This window comes from Passer domesticus, chromosome 3, assembly GCF_036417665.1.
Source record: "Passer domesticus isolate bPasDom1 chromosome 3, bPasDom1.hap1, whole genome shotgun sequence".
Classification (NCBI taxonomy): domain Eukaryota; kingdom Metazoa; phylum Chordata; class Aves; order Passeriformes; family Passeridae; genus Passer; species Passer domesticus.
Genome location: NC_087476.1, coordinates 106510934 through 106525652, shown reverse-complemented (window position 1 = coordinate 106525652; position 14719 = coordinate 106510934). Strand labels below are relative to the sequence as shown.

The following is a 14719-nucleotide window of genomic DNA, read 5'->3' as shown; positions in this document are numbered from 1 at the left end:
ATTAAATGAAGCATTAAAAGGCAAAAAAACCTGCTCTGGTGCATTCAAGAAACCAAAAATCTGTCCCAGACCTGGAAGTCGATTAGTCAAAGAGATTTTCTACCCCTGAATGTGGAAGGTTTTGGTAGACATCTCCACAGGACCCTTAAAATAGAACATTTCTCTCCTTAAGTCCCAAGAGAGCAGGCTTTCTAATTGGGTTTTAAAATATTCTGTTGCAACTTTTACAAACAGATATTTCTCTTTGATGGTAGAATTGCTATTTTCTTCTCATGTGTATTTTTCTCCTGCGCTCTGAAAATCAACTAAAAATGCAATGTAAATATTATTTCAGTTCGATTAATGAAATGAGAAATTATATTAAAAAAGAATGATCTTTAAAGCCAGAATTATTCTCATAGTGATAAAGATGACACAGGCTTAAACAGTCATTTTCTTCTTTACCCTGTTTTATTCTGATATGTCAAACTATCCTTAGTCCAGCAAGCTGAAACTTGCAAAGTTTTTTAATATAAATGATTAGTTGGGTGCTTGCATCACAGAAACATAGAACTGGAAGAGTGATCTTGAAAATTACCCGAGTCCCAACACCAGTTTAGCTGGTTCTTAAAATCTTTAAAATGTAGAGGGTAAAGTAGATTCTCACTCTCTGTAGCTTGTCTCTTGTGCTTCAATTCCTGTTAGCTAAAAGTTTTCTCTTTTAGAAAATCTTTGTAGGTGCACATCTGGCTGACTTTTCCTTGCAGTCTGGGAAAGGAGAATTACCATTTAATGAGATTTCAGCCGTGCAGTTTGATGGAAGGAAGAAGTCTGTGTCCTTCACTAAGTGAAACATCTTTCAAATAAAGAAAAGAACCAAGGCTTCTGAATACTCATGTGAACACTTTGTCTTCAATAAAAGCAGAGCTTGTTCAGTGGCCAAATTCTCACCACTGTGCAAGCAGTACTAGGATTTACTTCACAAGTTTTGTATTATGGGCCAAATAATGCAGAGGTAAGTCTGTTTATTGCCAGATTGTATGTTTTAACAGGTAAACACAGAGAAATGTAAAAAAACCACCTGCTTCCAAAGGGATGAATCCTGTGGGGGAGGGTTTTGGCATGAGGAAGACTTTGTCAGCAGAATTAATTTGAAACTGGAGGAAGTCTCCTTCAGTGGCTCATTATGTAGAATTACTTGTACTCATTTTGTAACTATCTAGGAAGGGGTTTTCTTTTTTGCTTTAATTTTAGATGCTGCTTACCCTTAGGCATGTCTATACAGTGTCATGGATGGTTTTTCAGGTCTGCAGTTCACATGGTTTGGTTCATATCTCAGGTAATGTTCAGGATTGCAAATTACCATCAGCTGGGAAAAAACAAGGCTCACTATTCTTTACTACCTTAATGCAAACAATCTCTACTTAGATTTTTACAGTGTCTGTCTTGTACTAGGGAGCTACTTTATTGTAGACTTCAAATGAACAAGTAATTCCCTCTTATTAACTGCCAGGAATGGGATACTTACCTCAATTCACTCCAAAACTTGGACATAACATACAATCATAGTGTGGCATGCATTTCTTCTATGTTGTTTGTCTAGTTAATTAAGACATTATCCAAAGCAATTAAATTATTTAATCTAGAACAGTGGGTATATTTAATCTCTTTTACTCTTTTCCAATAAATGAAGTGCAAGAAGCAGGTAGTAGTAGCAGTAAGATATTGTAATTATCATTTAGTTCTGTTAATAAAAAAAGAACCCAAACATGATTAAATTAGTCAGTAACTGAAGTGAATTCAGAAAAAAAAACATTTAAAAATGCCTGTTTATGCAGTGAGAAAACTAGTTGCTAAGTTACCACAAACTGTTTGATGATGTGAACAAAGTGATGCAATTGTTAATGCCCTCATTGCGTCACCTAACGCAATGTCCATTCTAGTATTTAATCTCCATCATCCTTATCTCTTTGCTTGTTTTCCTAAAGCACTGTGTTTTGGGCCAATGTCTTCAGCAGGAAATGCTAGGTAGCCCTGTGAACTACTCCTATGTTTTCTTTAGGAATGTACAGAATAGAACCAGTTGAGGACTTCGTGACATGAAGATAACAGGTGAGAGCGGTCTGGACATTTCAGGACCTGTAGGTGGGCATAGACAGGATTGGTGTTCTGCCCTTGGGCTGGGTGGGGGAGCAGCTAGTGGTATTTTGGAAAAGGTTGAGTGTATTACAATAGGTAACACAGCTTTTGTGAAGCTATGGCAAAAAGCACGGTGTGATGGGACTTTTGGGGTCTGTGAGTTGTCTCCTCCCAGTTTGTCCTCCCACTCTTTGAGGTTTAAACATCTACAGCCCATCCTGATATCTGCAAACAAATCTTTCTCCATTCTCAGACCTGTTTGCTCTGCTGCTCCTCCCTGTTTCAGGGTTCACACAGGTGTTCTACTTTGCTGCCTGCTTGCTGAGGCTCTTAGATGGCATTTTGCCTTGTTCTCTCTCACAAGTTCCCTTCAGAGAAGGTGCAGCTGTGTAAGATAAAAGGGCACCAGAACCTGGGGAAGTTGGTAATGCAGAAGATTTGCATATTTACTATCAGTGTTTTTCTAGTATTAGGTCTGCATAACATTTAAGGTTGTAATAATATGGCAGATCTGGTTAACAGACATATCCAAGCTGGAGATGAACTTTGTTCAGCAGGTGTGCTAATACCACAAAAACAAAACGAGGCAAATGTGCAGTTTCCAAGTGTAAGGTGCACTAATGAGAACATCCATAGCTTGCTGATGCAAGGTAAGTTCAAAGTAGAAAGCTGGTTTTTGGAAGAGGTAGGCTTTTTTATAGAACAGGTACGCTTGCATGCTTTACAGGTTTAAAAAGAGTATTCATACATAAGCCTGTGTTTCTTACTTTTCTGAGATGAAGATAGAAGTGGCGAAACAAATGAATATTTAAGTAAGGATCAAAAAATGATAAAATCTACTTATTTCTCCCATTTAACAAATGATGAGACGAGAGAAAATAGACTCAAGTTTTACAAAGATTTAGATTGGATATTAGGAAACGTTTCCTCACCAAAGGGTTATCAAGCGTTGGGATGGGCTGCTCACAAAAGTGGTTGAATCGGCATCCCTAGAGGTACTTAAAAGACATATAAATGTAGTGCTTAGGGACACAGTTTAGTGTTGGACTTTACAAGCTAGGGGTTGGACTCAATGGTCTTAAAGGCCTTTTCCAACCTGAGTGATTCTGTGATTATTCAGGTGTCAAAGAATCACTAAGGTTTTAATTAAGGATGCTATAAAGGTAATGGAAAGAAATGTTAGGAAAGGAAAATGTGCAGTTAAGGCATGATGTTCTTCAGTCTAGATTACAGGACATGGGGAGGTAGAAAATAGGGTAAGTGGAACAATAAACTAGAAAACTTTGTTGCAGGGATGTCAGAAGCTGCTTGCAAAAAACAGGCAAATCTGGTTTTTCTCTTTGGGGTTTTATTAAGTGCTGTGGATCTTTCTGAGATGGTGTGGGGAGGTGGGGCTGTGTATTTCAGAGTTACCTGTGTTGTACCTGGTGTGATGGGCGGGGGTTCCAACCCACTTGGGCTGCCTTGTAGCTCTGTACTGGAGTTCTGTAAGGGTAGGTGTTTCAAGAAGAGATATTTCCAGTATATCCTCCTGTTACTTTGTTTTAAAAGACAGCAACTTCTGTCTTCCTTCAGCTAAGGGGCAGGGGTGTGCCTGTGAAGGAAGTCTTTACTGCCCGCAGTCTATTGCTCATGGCTTGTTAGTAGCATTCCTAGAGGACAGCCTTTTTTGGATTTCTGCCTGTGCCTGCCATGTCTGATCTATCTTACTGAGTTCCTTGGTGTTTCTTTGTCTGCCATGAGCTGTCTGAATCATCTGACTTCCAGCAGCAGCTGAGCTGTCCCATTTCCCTCTGGGCAGCTGAGTGATGTCCTGTGAGATGCCAAACACTCCAGAGCCTCCCAAGGCAGCCTCACAGCTCTACTCAGAGCTGTTTACAGTGGAGCAGGTAATACATTTTTAAGAAGTGTTTCAAGGTAAAGTTATGAATAATGTTGAGTAGAATTGGACCTTTAGGAAGAATAATTTTTTAAAAAAACATTCTAGTATGGTCCGGATAGTTGTCTAGGACCTGTAAATATGTGATTTGTCTCTCATGTGCAGAAATGCTTGAAAAATCTCTTCTGTGAGAAGGTGGCTGCTGATGCATTCTTTTCTGCCTGTGTGTGTGAAATTAAGGAGTTCCTGGCTGCTTCTGTGAAAAGTGAACAGCTATTTTGGCTGGATCAAAAAGTTCACTATGTCACGTTTACCTAACATTTTGAAATTGAAACTCAGTTTGAGGTGATACAACAATACCTTTCTGTATATACTACTGCTAATACTGCAACTGGATTGGGAACTGCAGATGTTGTTTTATTCATGCTTTTTATAAGTTTTAAGCTAAGACTGGATTTCTGTAGCATGCAAATGTGCACAAGGATAATTCTGCCATTTATGCCTACATATTATAAACCCAAGTATATCAGTATAAAACCAAGCTATTTAGTAGACTGCATTCATTCCTGCCACAACTTTTACATGTCTTCTCAGTCTTGTTAAATGTTGCCTTTTGTGATTATTGCTTAGCTGAGGAGATTAAACACAAGCATTCTAACCACTAGGATGTTTTATTTTTGAATTCCACATTCCTTCTTAGATGAAGGTAGTAAAGACATCTATCTGAACTCTTTTTTTCCTCCTGCAAGTTGATGCTCTGGATTATAGGGTATTCTGGCTCAGTTGCTTTCATTGCTTGTTTTTTTATGTTGGTTTGTTTGGTTGGGAGATTTGTTGGGGTTTTTTGTTGTTGCTTGTTTGGGGGTTTTGAGGTGCGTTTTTTTTGCTTTAAGCGTTCCACTTTATGTATAAAATATTGGAATATTTTTGCACGTGAAGACCCAAACCCAAGCTTGCCAAATATCAGATGAGTGTCCCAGTGATCAGTTATCTACTTGTCTCTCCAGCACTTGGCAAGCATTTCAGTATCTCATCGAAGGGGATCAGCATGCACAGGAAAGACTGCTGCCATGGCTAGGATGTCCTCCTGTGCATGATGCAGCTCTGTCCAGGCAGAGGAGGGAACTTAATTTGGCCTCTAAATTTCTTACATCAGCCAGTAATGAGCTTTTCCTCATGTTCAGGTGTTTTTCTTCTGATCTGTTCATTTGGAGGCTTAAAAGTTGCTATTTTATATTCTTTCAGCTTGAAAAGAAAAGCCCCAAACTGAAGAACATGTAAGTGGCATACATTGGTATTACTACTTTGCTTTAACTGAGTTAGCAAGGGTGTGACTCTCCTTGTGCTCTAAGAAAAAGGAGTTTCTGTGACAATTGTATTCAGGTTTTTTTTAGCTGTGAATATTTGATATTGTGCATGCAAATTAGGTTGATTAGCACTTCCAGGGATTTCTCTATATTTGTCTGAAGTGTGTACATGCACAGAGGTGAATGGCTGTTATGCAGTGTATTATTGTTAAATATATATTAGAATTAATTTCTCAGTGTGCGTGTGTTGTGATTCACCATAATTTTGTGTGAACTTGAAAGGCCCCTTATGCATCCTGAAATAGATCTCCACTGTTATCTTAACAACTGTTGCTCTTTGCTGCAAAGTCAAAGTACATTTGAATGTAAGGGCACTTACAGCATATTTATATCATCCTGGAGCAGCCACAGGGAGAATTTGTAAGGCTGTAAAGCCTAAGCAACCAGTCACCATCCATAATTGTGGACTTTTGTTATTAACCCTGTGACCAGAGTACTGCTGGATGTGGAATAAAACACATAAAGTATTTATCGAGAAATAATAAAAATGCATTCCCCAAACAGAACTTTTACCTGCAGTCTCACAGACTGACATTGTGAAACAAAGGAATTGAAATAACAGCCTGCTGGAAACTATTGGCCACAGGGGATGAAAAAAATAGAAAAAAGACAATAAATCTGCAGCTGAAAAATATTGTCAGACAAATGGAATGAACATTTGTATAAAAAAGTTTAGAGCAAATTAATTGCTCTCTTGAACTTCTAACTTCCCCCAGAACTGAAGTGTACAACCAGGATGAAATTTTGTTTTGTTCTGGTAACATTTATATGTTCCAACTAATTGTCATTTTTTTATTGCATGGATGGCTGAACAAAACCTGCTGTTAAATCTGGAGTCAGATGAAGTTTTTTCCAGTGGCATATGAAACTAGGCAAAATTCTGTTTCTGCTGCCTTTGAAAATAGGCCTCCAATATATTTATTACAGCAAACATCTCTACTACTTGATACTAAATTGTACAGTGAGGCCACAGAGTGATGGGGGAAAGACAAGTGATAATGCTATAATCCTCAGAGATAATACAGGTTCAGATAGTTTGATATTATCTCACTTGAGAGTAATCTGCACCCAGCTGAAGAGGACCACTACACACTCAAAACCAATGCTGATATTTTAGGACTTCAGTGGTGTCCAAGCATTATACCTACAGACTGCACCAGTCTAACCTTTTTTATTCTTTTCTTCCCCAAGATGTGAAAACTAGCTAAATTAGTTCCTTCTACTATTGCCCCCAGCCCCACCAATGTTGTTACAAAACCCAGTGATGATCTCTAAGAGACAATTTTTATTTTGTGTAGGTCAGACCTAAGTAAATTATTTTTCTTGAAAAAATCATTTTGACTCACATGCTGGTCTATGAAAAGTGTCTGCTCTCAGGAGATAACTTCAGTATCTGTTTCCTATTCACTTTTTCTCCAGTATGAGCATTCCCAACAGGAGTGGGACTCAGCTGATGAAGGTCCAATGCTTGTTAAATGTGGAAATGACAGGGTATGCTGGGAGCTGAGTCTGGCCAAGGAGCATCATTTTCTGCTGAGGATACCCCTAAGGCACTTAATTAAAACTCCCAGCGGGCAACATCTGTATAAAAAGTTTTGGTTTTGGGGCAGACTAGAAATTTTATGTTCCTGATGAATTCTATACTCTCCCCTCCCCATCACTAACCCCCCAGTAAAAGCATATTCTCCCATGTATGTGAAAACAGACAACATGCATTCAATTAAAAAAACTTGGAAATTTTCATGTGGTATTCTCACCATGTCTAGCATAAAGAGGAATGTCAGGACTATAGTGGCAATCACTTGTGTATGCATGCAGGCCTTAGCACCTTAAGGGCAAATAGCTTCTGCCTTTTCATGTCCTTGAAATTAGCATGTAGGAGAATTGGCCCAGCTTCTGAGTGCCAATACTATGTGATGTTTATTTGCTTCCTAGTTTAAAGGTATTACAGGGGCAAAAAACATATAAAATAAATGAAGCTCCACAGGCAGTGTGAGAAATTGCTCAATAGTATTTGGGCTATAATACCCCAGACTGCTGGGGGAAGGCACAATTCAACAGTCATGGCCATTTTTCCTATTCTCTCCTGTTATCCCTGCCCTAGCAGTTCTTATTATTGACCTGGGACTGAACACAATTAAAATGTTTTTCGGTTCTTTCCTGCACTCATCTTTAAACTTCATGGGGATTTTTTTTAATATCAAAAATGCAAGAAAGAGAAATTAATGTTCTAAAGCCAGAGTGGATGATTAGATTTGCTGAAAATGAAAAGAAAGACTAATCCAAGTAGTGGTAACGTTTTCAAACACTTTGTCACAAGTGGTATAGTCTGCTATTAGAGGTCCTAAAGAGCAGTTTTCATACATGTTGTAATAAATCCCATTTATATGATGACAAGTAAATAAGAGAGAAGTGAGGTTCCTGAGGAGAAGACAAAATTCTCAGAGGACAAGTACTGTGGTTGGCACTGGCCTCCCTTGGAAAGGGACAAAATACAGGAAGTTTTTCTGTCTCTTGCTGCTGTGTGTACATACCTCACCAGAAATATGTATAGTTGAAAGTACTTTTGAATACAAAAAAACCCCAAAATAACAGCCGTGGCTGGAGAGCCTGACAGAAAGTATGAGAACAACCTACAATTTGTTTTGTAAGGGCCAGAGAAGATGAATTAAAGGGAAAGACTGTGATGTTGGCCATAAAAAAATCTGAGAAAATACCTAGTAGTCACTAGGGATCTGCATGCCCAGTACTAGGCATCGTCAGGGTATTTGAAAAATATGTTCGACTCAATGTAAAATAATATTGAACCTGTTTGAGGATATGGATTAGGTCTGGGCTACTCTGAGAAGTCCTACAAGTTTAATGATTCTACCCTCAGAAGTTTGTCTTGTTGGTGCTATTTCAGTAATTTTATATTTGGGGTATAATTATGTTCTAAGTTTTATTGAAAGCTAAAATTCAGGAGGTGTCATTCAGATGTTAAAATACTAGCTTGAGTAATCATGCAGACTACTGCATGGAAAATAATAGAATATTTTTCTTTTCATGTTTTCACCTCTTTGTAATGAAAAAAATTGTTCTGTCAAAATATTTCACAACAATGGAAGCAGGTGTTGACTGAGAAGAAAATGTTTCAACCCTTATAAACTGGTGAGAAAAATATTTTAGCTTTTATTCTAAACCAACGAGTCACCGATAGCTATTATAAAGTCTGTATTACCTGTATTATTTTACTTCAAGTTTACTTTCAAGTGGTGAAACATCTTCATTCCTACAAAACAAGAATTCTGAGTTTGTTACCTCAACTATCCACATGGAGAAGGTGTCTGCATGCATTTTGCAGTGTTGTCAGCAAGTCATGAAGACCAACTTTCCAAAGACAAAGCTTAAGATGAAATTGTGTATTTGAGCAACTTTTTTATCAAGTAGCATTTATTATGAATTGTATCAATGCTCTGAGTGTACTCATGTTTATCTGAGGTATGAAACCCTCAAAAAGTCTGAAATCTTGCTCTTGCACTGGAACACTCACATCTATGATTTCATTTCTCTTCTCTTTTATATTTCTGACTTGACAATAGCTAGCTTGTGATAGCTTTCAGAAAAAAGGGAGCACTTCATCCCATCAGAGCTGAACTCTGCATTTCTTAAGGTAACAGTTGCATTTTAAATGCTGAGTTTATTGTTTTGTAAGTAAAGTCTGAGTTTTATTCACTGGTGAATACTCATGAAGAATAAATGCAAAAACCTCAAGCAAACCTCTACAGGTTTACTTTAGATTTCTCCTATTTTCTTTCTTTTGTGGGCTTAACTAAAGAATTTTAAAAGTTCTGTGGTGAATAAGCATATCAGATTCTGGCTTTATGCATGGAAATTCTACTGTAAATGCCTTTGAATCACTATTTTATTTCCCCCTTCCCTATTTGATTTTTTCTCACTTTTTTCCTCTTTCACAACATAAGTGTCCTCCTCTGTTTTTGTGTTTGACTTGCTGACTACTTCTGCATCTAAAGAATATGGATAGTAGGTAGATACTTCAACAGCTTTTTTTTTTTTGGTTGGTTTTGTTTTGGTTTTTTTGTTTGGGTGTTTTTGTTATTTTTTGGCAGGTTTTAACTGTATTTGTATTTTCAGTTCTCTTCTTGTCTGTGTAACCTTCTGTGATGGGAGGGGAATTTTGTCCTGGAGTCACACAATTCAGGGAGTAATCTTCAAGAATTCCTGACACTTTTATAAAAACTTTGGGTGGATGTGGTTGACCCAGGTTCTGTCAGTGAGAAACCTGAATCAAAGCTATCATCTGCTAACACCACCACACTGCCAGGTAGGATATAGCAGGGTGGAAAGAAAATAGAGTTTTGGCACAGAAAAAAGAAGAAATAATTCCTATTAAGAGTTTTTATCAGTGGTGTTTTCAGGAAAGCAAAGATAGTGGGAACTTTTACTGACTAAGAACAGACACTGCTTTTAGTGGAACAGGTTGCATTTAGTTAATGGGGTGCTTAATTTTGGGTTTGGATGGGAATTAAAGTTTCTGGGCTAACAATTTCATATTTACTCAAAAAATGGTTTAACAAGGTCTATATGATTCAACCAGCATCCATTAGTGTTTTTGAACTCCATACCTATTATGATATATTCTCCAAAGAATAGCATTGAACTGTATATTCATTGAGTACTATATGTTTAAAATTTTCATTAACAGAGGAAATCCCAGTCTGCTTCTGTAGAATAATGGCTTTTTATCTAAAGTATGTTACCCCATAGTCCATAGTTTCTGCCTATTTAGTAAACTTCAAGGCAATGAATTGCTGTTGATTACATTATTCAGCTATCAGCTTGTTTTATTCCCTCAGAGGGTGTGGGAAGAATGCTCCAGAAAAGCCTATTGGAAAGCAGCAGTACTCCTGCTGCATTTATTCCAGCTTGGGCTGGCTCTTACTGGACTCTTGTGAAATGGGGATGTAATGATACTTTGAAAAGCAAGGAAAAAGCGGAATTGGTTTTTAGTCTGTGATAACGAAGCTGTTGCAAAGTTGCATTTTGTTTCTCTATCTCTCTTCATACTAAAATCTGTACTCCTGTGTTTAAAGTTATTTAACTTGAGTCTTCTTCCCACAGAAAAAACCCTTATATTTTCTCCTGAATTTCCCTCCCTTTTTTCATATCAAACTATTTCCAAGAACCCAATGTTTCCCCCTTCCATTTAGGATACAACTATGTACTCCTCCTGCAATCATCATTTGTATTGCACAACATTTAGCACCACTTTGCTCTTCTCTCTGTGACATCAAACATAAGCCATAGCTTTACTCTTAGGACCTATCTGACCTTTCTCCATGCACCCAAAGCTCAGCTCCCATCTCCAGTAACCATCTGGACACCAGCAGTGCCAGACACTTGCATCCTAATTTTTTTAAAAGTTCTTGGGCGAGTACTTTTGTGCTGTCTCCTGTTAGCCCAGGTGCTTGTGAGCAGTTCCAGTGCTCTCCTCCACCACCCCAAAGTGACCTCATTGCTCTCTTCCAAACGCCTGATTGTGATTTTCCTTAAAACTTTCATAATACCTACTAGAGAGTTGACAGGAGCTGGGCTGCTGTGCATTGGGCCACCAGCAGGCTGGCTGGCATCAGCTGTGGTTCTGAGTGCTCATTTCTTCTTGTTTTGAGACCCTTGCCTTGCCCTGTTTGCTTGCATTCAAACCCTAAAGCTTGCAGGCTGTTGCTCTGAATTTCTGCCTATTTTATGGGCTTTTATCTGCAACCAGCAGGCTTGTCTTGATTAGAAAGATTAGAAATTTACAAGATTAGAAGTCTGTGCCATGGTTATTTGGGAACATCCATCCACTCCCTTGTTATGTATCTAGCAATTCAGTTTTGCTTGATTTTTTTTTTCTCAGTGTATAGAAACCAGAAAAGGCAATGATGCACCACTGATATTCTAAAATTCATTATGGAGGTACATAGTGTTGGGAATAGGTGCCTGCCAAGCTTCAATAATCATGGAAGGCATTTGTTTGCTGTAAGATGTAAGCTGTAGCATCACCCAGATGTGTGTTCAGTACCAACCCTACAGGGATTTCCTTCCATAACTCCTGTCAAAACTGGCAGCACTGTTTTGGATTCTCTTTCTGGTAATGTTAAAAAATTTTCTGTCTTCTTAATAAACTTTTGTTTGATTAATTTTAATGGGATATATCTATCAAATACACAAATGCAGGATATAGGTTTGTAAGTTGAAATCTGTAGTTGAAAGTTTTACTGTTATTGAAAGTCTCACTTTTGGCTGATATACACATAGACAACCTAACAATAAAAATTCCAGTTATTTTGTAAGTTAGTTTCTCATACTTAATTAGCTCTTCCTTGCACCTACTTTTTCAGTGCAAGAAAATATTAATTGATATATATTCAAAAAGAAACTAGAGAATAGAAATTACAATCCTCTCCTTACCCTAGATTTCAGAAGGATCTAGAAATACTGATATGCACCATTTTGAGATAAGTTATTATAAAAAACTCTCTAATAAAAATTACTTATTTCAATCTTATTCTTCCCAAAAAAGTTAGGCTTTTCAAAAGATTTTTATACTCTTGCCATGTAAATGTTAGTCAAACTTTTTAATAATTAAACATGGATGGCTAGAAAAAATATATTAATTATGCATCTCCTAGGCCACAGAAAGAAGCTGTTTTAACAGGCTACAAAATGATTTAGTATGCACAAAATTTAACATTTAATAATATCACAAGAACATTTATTTTAAATGTTTCCATGTTCCAGTCCTCTCTAATTAATATTTAAATGTTAGTGCACTGGTTATGCTCTTTTTTCTCTTGCTTAGTGCAATTGAACTTTTTCACTTAACATCCATTGGCTGAAGCTTCAACAAACCACACAGCAGAATAAATCTGGCTACTTGAGGCTATAGAATTGAGGACTCAAAGGTACCTCAGAAGAAAGGTTCATGAAAAGTATCTTTAGGATTGCTTTCTTTACAAATATAAGCTGTTGTGTATCACCAACAAATTATAGAGAAGAGAGTTTGGAAGGTATTATTTGATTTAAAAAAGGCTGCATCCATCAGATGTGCATTTTCATGCACAACTGCAGAAGCAGTGAAGATTGTTTTGGCTTGACTGGCATTTACAACTGTGCAGTGGAGCAAGTGTTCGAATGCCCTCTTGAATTTTAGTTCCTAAAAGACGTGATGCACTTGACAGCTTATTAGACTCTTCAGGAGCAAAGCCAAAGGAGAAGCCTTTAAGCTGAGCAATTATTTTCTGTTAAAGTGCAGAAATGTTGGTTGTAAGATAAGCAATGCTAAAAGGAAGTATAGATTGATCTAGATGACACGTTCTCATAGTCCCTTCTATGAGCCTCGTCCTTACCAAAATAAGACCTGATGTCTTTTTTTAATTTTTTTCTATATAAAAGAAATATATTATATAATATAAAAATATAATATATAATATAATAATATAATATATCTATATTTCAGCTATATAAATCAGAATATTTTCAGAGGAGGGAAACTGCTACCATACTCATTAAGAGAATATGTCATTAATAGGTTTTTTTTGTTTCTCTCATTGCTGATTAGCTGCTATCATTACAGGGTTTTTGGCACTACAAGGAGGTGGTGTGGTCAGAGCCAGCAGCTGGGAAGGAGAGGGGGTGCTTGGGAAAAGATGCAAAGTGCCATTGCTAAGGAGTGTCTGAACAGGCTGGCTGCTTTGTAGATCCAACTGCAGCTCAGAGCTGCCAGCCTGTGAGTCAGTGTTGGACATGCTTGGGATTAGTGACTTTGCAGTTTGCATTAGGCATGGCTGTGCCCTTGAGGCAGACAGCAATTCTGAGCTTGATTTCACTGTTTTTCTGCTAGTTTTTAAGACATCTGTGACAGGAAATGCTGTGCTTCTTTATCCACTTGTGTGGAAAGAAAGAATTCTAAGACAGCACTTGTGATTAAAATCTCTGCTCTTTCATTTAATCTCTAAATCAAATATTATTTTAATGTTTTTTAGTGCTCTGCAAGAAAAGCAAAGTTAAACTATTGATAAGGCTTTATCTACAGGTATTTCCTTTCATCGTAAGAAAAGCAGGTTTTAGAGACCTGTAAGAAATTGCTTCCTATTCCTCTCCATAGATTTGATGAGTTTCTCAGTTAGAAGGTGGTGTTGAAGAGGTAGTTGAAGAAGAGAGAATGAAGAGACAGAATCTACCCATCTGCAAATATGAAATGTATTTAGATTTAATAAAGGCAGTGAGCAAAGGGATGGGACTTGAGCAAGTGGAAAGCCTTGATGGCTTTGACAAGCCTTTTCTTTATTCTCTTGAGCTAATTGAGTCACTTGACAGGTTAGCATCAGGGTACAGTCAAATTCTGACAGGCTAATTTGAGCTTGTGGTTCCAATGAAACATACATATGCACTCACTATATTTAGTGACAATCAGTGTCATTTTCTGCTTAAATGCAGACAGCTCAACACATTTATTCAGCTGCTTATCTGGAAACAAAGCAAGCAACCCAGTGATGAAGGTGAAGCCAAAGGGTTAGGTCAGGGGCTCTATTTGCACTCTTCACAATGCTTGGGATCCAGAAGGAGGATGGGAAGTTGACCATTAAGCTGGCCTGAGTGAGACTAGTAGAGGGGGACAAAGGATGGGAACTGCCTTAACCTGCCATTTCATGTGGTAAACAGAGGCATCATCCTTGCCATGATTGAGCTAGAGATTCAAAAGGCTGGTGACAAACTATCCCTGCTTAGCAGCAGCTGCCTCCCTAAGACTGAGTAAGCACAAAACCACTCAGCATTGCATAATCTTACCTATCTTTTGGAAGGGAAGATTGAGGAAATTGGCCAGCTGGACTGTGCTGGAAGACAATAATCCTCAGCCATGAGCTGTCCTTCAAAAGTGAGGAAGTTAGGCTGTGTGCACCCTGACACAAATATCCATTAGTATTACAATTCTACAATCAGAACTCTGTGATGAATAACTTTACAAAACTCCTTAATATTCTTTTTGTGAAAATAGTTTGCACTTTCCTAATGTCACCCTCTATGACTGCTTTGACAAATTTTATTTGGGCCCTAAAATAACTAGATGAATGTTTCATGAGGGCATAGGGAAGAAGGAATATGATTTTTCAGCATTAGCTCATGTTTGCTAAAGTTCCCATAACTCAGAGTCAGGATCTGTAGTTGTTACATCATCTTTGGCTAATGTTAAAATCTTAGAACTGTTGTGCTATAAATCTAGTGAAATGAAGATTCCGTGACATTCTTCTCTCTCCTTTCCAACTTTTAAATTCTTTGTTGGTAGAAATTATATTTTTCTGTTGGAGCAGAT

The 14719-nt window shown here is 37.6% G+C and overlaps 1 long non-coding RNA gene across 1 annotated transcript in view; it reads left to right on the top strand.

The window, feature by feature from the left end:
* The first annotated feature begins 711 nt into the window (after nt 1-711).
* LOC135298225 (uncharacterized) overlaps nt 712-14719 on the top strand; it is a 36973-nt gene continuing 22965 nt past the window's right edge. Inside the window, exons 1-3 of the long non-coding RNA XR_010360237.1 lie at nt 712-994; nt 1968-2091; nt 3862-4007. This is a non-coding gene — a long non-coding RNA (uncharacterized LOC135298225). The remainder of the gene's footprint in view (nt 995-1967; nt 2092-3861; nt 4008-14719) is intronic.